Raw genomic sequence first — 8,336 nt, forward strand, 5'->3', positions numbered from 1 at the left:
GGGAGTTGAAGGCAAGGGGTCAGGGGGGCGGGTGGGGAGAGAGTCAGCGCACAGAAGTCAAAGCACAGACGGCTGTGTTGTTGACGGACAACGGATGCACGCTTATGAGAAACAACAAGGGTGCCCCCTGCCCCCTTGCCTTCAACTCCCTAGGAAAACGCTGTTTGCTGGATAGACCCAAGCGCAGGAACTGATGAGTAAGCACTGTATGTTTAGTAAACATATGTTGACTTAACACTGATGCTGTTAACATTATATTCATTATGTTTAGTAAACATATTGTAGCCCCTTTGACCCCTAATGATTTATGGGCAGGGCCCCTACGTTCTTTTAACTTAAAAGTACCTACTGTAGCTTTTTTAAACTTTCAATATAAGCTCGAGTTCCCTTACTAACTAATTACCATGAAATCACCAGTTTTTAACCTTTTTAGCTTAAACCTTTTTTTTTTTTTTTTTTTAAATACTTTTTATCCCGCGATTTTTGTAACCCATTTTTTTCACCCGGTGTCAATTTCCTAAGTGATCCTGGGCGCTACACCAGCCCTACACCAGCGCTACACCAGTCACCCACAGCCAGGGAGGCCAGGGCCGAGCTCATGCTTCCTTCAGTGCATGAGAGCCAACTGACCTTCTTGTCACCTGACAGGGGGGAGTTTCCCTGGTTGGACGTAGCGTGTGGAAGGAACACGTTATTTCAACCAGTTCCCTTCCCCTCCATCAGGCGCCCCGGCTGTCATGGGGGAGGCGGTATAGCAACCAGGATTACTACATGTTTTTGTGAGGGTATTAACTACCCTAGGAGACACGGGGAGAACATGCAAACTCCACACAGAGTGGGCCCTTTCGCCAACCCCAGCTTAAACCTTTTAAAATGTACACCTTATCATGAAATCCTTAATTAAGCAAGTAAACAAACAACAAGATGTCTTTTGTAATTTTACTTAAAAATGAATTAAAATAAAATGAGATGAGATGAGAGTTTTTTTGTGCAATACAGAATCACTTTCAGGAAAATGACATTGATTGATAACTCATGCCCTGCACCTGTGTCCAATCACACACACACACACACACACACACACACACACACACACACACACACACACACACACACACACACACACACACACACACACACACACAGACCCATCCCTCCCTTCAATTAAGTAAAATAAAACCCTTTACAGTAACAGGTAAAATAAAACATTACAGATAAATAAAAGGTAAGTATACATTTCTTTTTCTCAAACAGTAAACATGAAAGTAAACCAAAACGTAATATACCCATACCCAAAATTACAATATGTTGACTTAACATTGATGCTGTTAAAACATTATATTCATTATGTTTAGTAAACATATGTTGACTTAACACTGATGCTGTTCAAACATTATATTATATTCATATGTATATCATTCATTATGTTAACTCATTCCCTGCCAGACTTATTTCTGGCTGTGTTTGCCCACTGCCAACGAATTAGTGTTTTTTTATAACTTTAAAATTTTCATCGCAAGTCCAATCGTTTATAAACAGTCAGTCAGTCAGTGATATTTATTTGTTAAAATAAGTGTTAAATTTATATATTCTTACTTTATATTCTGATACTAGTTTGTTCAGTAACAGGGTTCTCCCCGTCCCTCCAGCTCTTGATTAAACCGGAGACCAATTTTATCCAATCAGGAGAGAGAACTCACACAGGACACAGGATAAACAAGTGAAATTGGAAGTGATGACACAAAGAAAATGAGCAGACTCCCTGTTGAGAGACATGTATGTGATAAATGTCATCACTTGGTAGTCAAATCCTAACAGGATCTGATATGGAACAGAAAATGTATGATTTAAATGATGTAGACCCGGAGTCATGTATTTAATTATGTTGGTGACACTTGTAAATACTATACTGATGATCAAGTCAAGGACGATGTTGAACTGGGTAATTCATTTTCACTTATTCATTTTAGTTCCACAAGTATGTATGCAAACTTTTCGGAGATCAGGGATTATTTGGATACATTTTAGAGAAAATTTAAGGTGATTGCTTTATCTGAGACGTGGTTGAAAGAAAAGAGGGGTTTCGATTTTCATTTGGAGGGTTATGAATTATTTTTAGCGGTGCCAACCGCTCTATACGAGGCTTTGACTCGGTGTCTGTGTGTCTGTCTGTCTGTGTGTCTGTGTGTCTGTGTGTATGAGCCCGGGATGAGCACGGCAAAGAAGCAACACATACAAACACACGCACACACACACACACACACACACACACACACACACACACACAGACTTGGAGATTGCCTATGCCATCTCTCCTCTCATTTGCCACACGTGCCACCGGTTATCAAACAGGGGTCCAGGGACCCTCAGGGACGTCCGCCCGTATGAGCACGGGATGAGCACGGGATTTTAAACAGCTATAACTCCAGTTTGCAGCATGCCACCAAGTCCAAATTTGGTATGTGGACTTAGACCACCAATACGGGCCGAGCATGAATTGCTCAAGCCCCGCCCCCTCTGTCTGCCCATTGGCTGGGCTTTAAACAGCCATTATTCCAGTTTGCAGCATGCTACCAAGTACAAATTTGGTAAGTGGACTCAGACCACCAATAGGGACGAACTGAAATGAGTTAAGCCGCACCCCAAAGGCACCGCTTCCTTCACACAGGGTGTGATTTTTTACTAATAGTGCTAACAGGAGGGGTGGGGGTGTCGCCCTGTTTGTTGATAAACAGTGACCTGAGGTGTAGAGTGGTTACAATATGACGACTAAAATTGATGATTTAATGGAATGTTTAACGGTGGAAATAGAAGGGAAGAGAAACATCGTAGTCATGTGTGTATACAGAACACCTGGGTCTAATGTAGAAATGTTCAAAGAAAATCTGGAAGAATTAATGAATGGGTTAAATGAAAACAAGACGTGTTTAATTTGTGCAGACACTAACATAGACCTTATTAATGCATTGAAACATAAAGCTACATCACATTTTTCGGATGCATTATATAGCAGAGGGTTCTACACATTAATCACCAAGCCCAGTCGAATTATGACGACTAGTGCGACATTGATTGACAACATTTTTAATTAATAACAACATTAATAATAAATGACATAAGAATGAAGCTGAATTGAATGAAGCTTTGACTATAGAGATTGTCATCATCATCTGACATTGTTCTGTTCCAGGAATCCCAGGCGCACCTGGACCGCCCGGACCACCTGGACCTCCTGGACGGACAGGTAACACAGAAAATTTTATAACACCATGGAAAATACGATCATTTACCTGTATTTGTAACATTCAATAGTCAAATAAAGTTTTTAACAATAAACAATGAGCTTTGACTATAGAGATTGTCATCATCATCTGACATTGTTCTGTTCCAGGAATCCCAGGCGCACCTGGACCGCCCGGACCACCTGTACCTCCTGGACGGACAGGTAACACAGAACATTTTATTACACCATGGAAAATACGATCATTTACCTGTATTTGTAACATTCAATAGTCAAATAAAGTTGTTAACAATAAACAATTGTTATAGATACGTGAGGGTTAGAACAGAGGAATCAATAAATAAGTTCAGAAATAAATGAAAAGTGGGAAGGAGTGTATACAGAGGAGTTAAATGTGGCATATGAATCCTTTTTGAATGGTTTTCTATCGCATTATAGATAAATATTGCCCAATAAGACAATGCAAAAGTAATAGTAGTTATAGTAAAAACCCTTGGATAACAAGAAAGGTCTACAAAATGCAGGCAAAAAGAAAAACAAACTTTATAGAGACTTTATGAAATGTCGAACAAAAACTGCTGAAAACAAATACAAGGTGTACAAAAATAAATTGACAATCATAATGAGACAAGCGAAGAAGGAATACTATAACAAGAGGCTGGAAGAAAAATAAAATAATCTTAAGGGGACTTGGACATTTTTAAATCAGGTAATAGGGAATAAAAATGCGTCCACAGATTTGCGTACTTATTAATAATGATAATAAGAGAGTCATAGAAAATATGAATGAAGTGGTAAATTAATTTCATTTGTTTTTCGTTAATGTTGGGCCAAGTCTGGCTAATTCTATTCCACAACATGATGGGCAAAACGATGGTGAATGGGAAGGGGGAAGTATAATGCAGTCCATGTATCTAGGAGAAGTGAGTGAAAATGAAATTGAATCTATTGTAGCAAAATCAAAGAACAAGACATCAACTGATAGTGATGGGATAGACATGATCATTGTGAAAAAAGACCATTGACTGTATAATTAAACATTTTAGTTACATCTATAATCTTTCTTTTAGTACAGGGGTTTTTCCAGACAGGATGAAAACAAAGGTCATTCCACTTTTTAAGAGTGGAGACAAACATGATTTTACTAATTTTAGACCACTTTCGTTGCTTTCCCAGTTTTCAAAAGTGCTTGAAAAGCTGTATGTACAGAGATTAGATTCTTTTATTGAAAAGAATAACCTGCTGAGTGACTAACTGCTCCTTTTCATTTATGGAATATGTAAAAAAATATATATATATATTAATGTGATCATGTAAACCATAATTGAAATAAATAAAATGAAATGAAATATATATAAAATATTTTGCTGTTTTAACCAAATATCACTTACCCTAACATTAAACGGATAGTTCACCCCCAAAATTACTTTTTGTCCATCGATTAGTCACCCCATGGAGACTTGAATTCATGGATATTGTTTAGTTTTTGTCTCAATCCTAAGCCAATAATTTGATGACCGGCAGCGGTTCCGGTAGGAGACACAAAGAGTATCCTTTGTCTCCTCTACCAGTCCGCTTTATTTATTTGAATCGTTACGTGCCTGGTTTATAAGTATCAAGTTGAGTGTTTCATGATGTGTGCCCCTTGACTTACTTGACTGCTACTTGAGACTTGACAGAAAATCGATCAGATTTTAAGCTTATTTAGCTTAAGCTTGTTTCCAGAAGAAAGCTGTTTTAAATGTGTCACTTACACACACCTAGTTTAGCTCACTTTGCACACAGATCTGCTTTGTTTGGATGTGTGTCGGCCTTAACAGTGGTCAGACAATTAGATAACAACTGGGGCACAACTATTGAATAATTTTGTTAAGGACTACCCCCAATCATGTGGATTTCAGAATCCACATGGGAACAACGTAGCTTCAAAGACTTTCAGACTTCATTTGGCCAGACTTATTATGCGCTTATTGGTCGGATCTGCGGTGTGACATATTTCAAACATCTGAAATACATTTGAAACTTGATTTGGACTTGTACTGAAGGACTAAAATACTGCTCTGTATTTACTGTAAGTCTGTTCTGTTATATGCTGATTCAACGCATCCTCACCCCCAAGAAGTCAAACCTTTGACTGGAAGGGGCGGCTGAAACGGCACATGTTGACTAGGGGGGATTATGAGTTACTGAAGCGGACTTGAGCCACAAGAGGCACTGCCGAGCGAGCCGTCAGGCGAGCGAGTCGCCGTGCCGATCGTTGCGAAGACGCCGCACCTCTATCGTTTTAACTGTTTAGCGGACCCTTTAGCGGTCACCCTTTTACGCCTTGAGTTTGAAGTCACGATAGGCCGTTTGGGAGTGTGCTGGCTGATTCCTGGCTGTCTCCAGACTTGAATGAAGCTTTGACTATAGAGATCATCTGACATTGTTCTGTTCCAGGAATCCCAGGCGCACCTGGACCACCCGGACCACCTGGACCTCCTGGAGGGACAGGTAACACAGAACATTTTATTACACCATGGAAAATACTAATTTCTGAGGTGGAAACCTCATTATGTCCAAAACTGTTACTTTTCAGGATTAAAATTCAAAATTAGCAAAAGTAGCAGGTCGACAAGCTCAAAACACTTTGCGTTGTGAGCTTGTGGATCTGCTACTTTTGATGACACTGTAGTATGATCAAGTATGGTATTCATTTACGAATAAACACAAAAGTTAAAATATGGAGATGAGAGGTTTCTGCCCGACAACAACAAAATGCCGCTATGCTCTGTGTAGGACATCAGTAAAAGATCTTAGCACTGAGTACAGTATAGGATATATTTAATTCTAATGTGGACTTTTCTTCAAACAGGAGATTCCATGGCGGGACCACAAGGTACTGTAGGCCTAAATCTCACAACCATTCCATTTTGAAGACACTTACACACACATGACCCACATCAGTGTTTCCCAACCTACAGTACGGTCCGGGCCCCTTGAAAGATTGAACTAGAGCAGGTGTCCGAAACCTAGTAGCTCAGACTTAGTTAATAAATATGAAACGGAAGTGGGGAGGAGACTTCACATCCGCTTTATCGCTTACTCATCAAAAGAGCTTCCAGGCTCCAGACTGTATGACCGGAAGCATTTGAAAATTGTGTGAGGCAACAGTCTGGCAACACAAGACTCATTTCCGATAATTTCCACACTGATAATAGTGACATCTAGTGGCCGTGATTGATACTACAACAATTCTGCATTATTCTGAATGTTGTGTTAATATTCTGCGGCGTGCCTACTATTCCGTGGACTGCCCAGCATTCAGCAGAAATTTCCACAACCGCAGAATTGCAAAATCCTACTTAAAACTCTTAAGATGAGGATTTTCTGAAACATCTATGGAGTAAATTAATGGGAAATTCACTTCCGAAAACTAGGCTTGCATTTTATGCAGAACCATTATAATTGGGGCTGGCATAGCTGAATCGTTATGAGCAGGAGTCCCCAGTTGCCCCAGTTTCGATTCCAGGCCTGACCATCAATGTGTTAAATATGACCGGTCAAGAGTCCATTTCCCTTTTCATTTCTTTTTTTTATCAGCTTGTCATACTATCTGAATGGGAATGGGAATCTCAGGTCATCAGGCAGTTTTTTCAGACGTCAGGACCATAGTGATTAACAGCACCTACTCCAGGTTTACATTTGATTCTAGGTACAGTTACAGTACGAGACCAGTCAGTGTCTGATCTGAGAGCTCTGGTTGGTTTATACTTTATAGAGATGTATTCAGGAGCTAAACCATTAAGGGCTTTGTAAACAAAACAAAATGTAACCTTGAAATCAATTCTGTATTGTATCAGGAGTCATTGAAGTGATCTAAGTATGAGAGTCATTTTGTTCAGTGAACGCTCTGGTTGCAGCATTTTGAAGGAGTTGGAGACGTCCTATTAGTCTTTTTGGGGAAGTATATTGAAGAGGACATTGCAGTAATCTAACTCTACAACCAACTATGGTATGGCATGTCAGATGGTGTGGTGTGGTGTGGTGAAGCTTTGACTAGAGATTGACATCATCTGATGATATTGTTCTGTTCCAGGAATCCCAGGGGCACCTGGACCACTCGGACCACCTGGACCTCCTGGTCCTGGACCTGGAGGTAACACAGAACATTATTTATTACACCATGAAAAATACTAATTTCGGTGTCCAAAACTGATTAAAATTCAAAAATAGCAAAAGTAGCAGATCTACAAGCTCAAAACGCACCAGTAACAGGGTTCTCCCCATCCCTCCAGCTCTTGATTAAACAGAAAATGCATTTTCAGGTAGGCACACCAATTTTATCCAATCAAGAGAGAGAACTCACACAGGACATAGGATAAACAAATGAAATTGGAAGTGATGACACAAAGAAATGAGCAAACAAAATTGGAACTGGAACACTATAAAAATGAAGCTGATACATGGGTACTCTCTCCTGATTGGCTGAATATTGGCCTCCCACCTGAAAATGTATTTTCTGTTTGTTAAAGATCTCGAGAGACAGGGAGACTCCTGTTATTGAACGAATATAGTGCTTTATTTTTTTTTTACCAAATAATATTTGGTAAGTGATATCATTTACCAAAGTAAGTGATATTATCACTTACCCTACCTTCTAAAGGCATAGTTCACCCCCAAAATGACTTTTTTTCTATCGATTAGTCACCCCTTGGAGACTTGAATTCATGGATATTGTTTAGTTTTTGTCGCATTCCTAAGCCAATAATGTGATGACCGGCAGCGGTTCCGGTAGGAGACACAAAGAGTCTCCTTTGTGTCTCCTACCGGAAGCGCTGCCTACTGGTCCGCTGGTCACTGTACAGTATGTGTCAGGGTGCCCGCGCGGGGACTTCTTTCTTCTACATTAGAAGAGTTAGGACGTGACATTCTAATACAGCCAGATTACCCAACCTTGGCACCGGCCACAGTGGCGCACCTCGCTAATCATTAGACCCCCAATCCACTACCACTGGTACAGTCTAGGTTCGACTCCTGCTTGGGACAATTCGGTTGTTAAGACGTGACGTTGCGGCCCGCTAGAATAACTTCCGGGTCCAAGTGTGTATTTTCC

The sequence above is a fragment of the Gymnoscopelus microlampas genome (genome assembly GCF_963454915.1).
Source record: "Gymnoscopelus microlampas genome assembly, chromosome: 13".
NCBI classification, from domain to species: domain Eukaryota; kingdom Metazoa; phylum Chordata; class Actinopteri; order Myctophiformes; family Myctophidae; genus Gymnoscopelus; species Gymnoscopelus microlampas.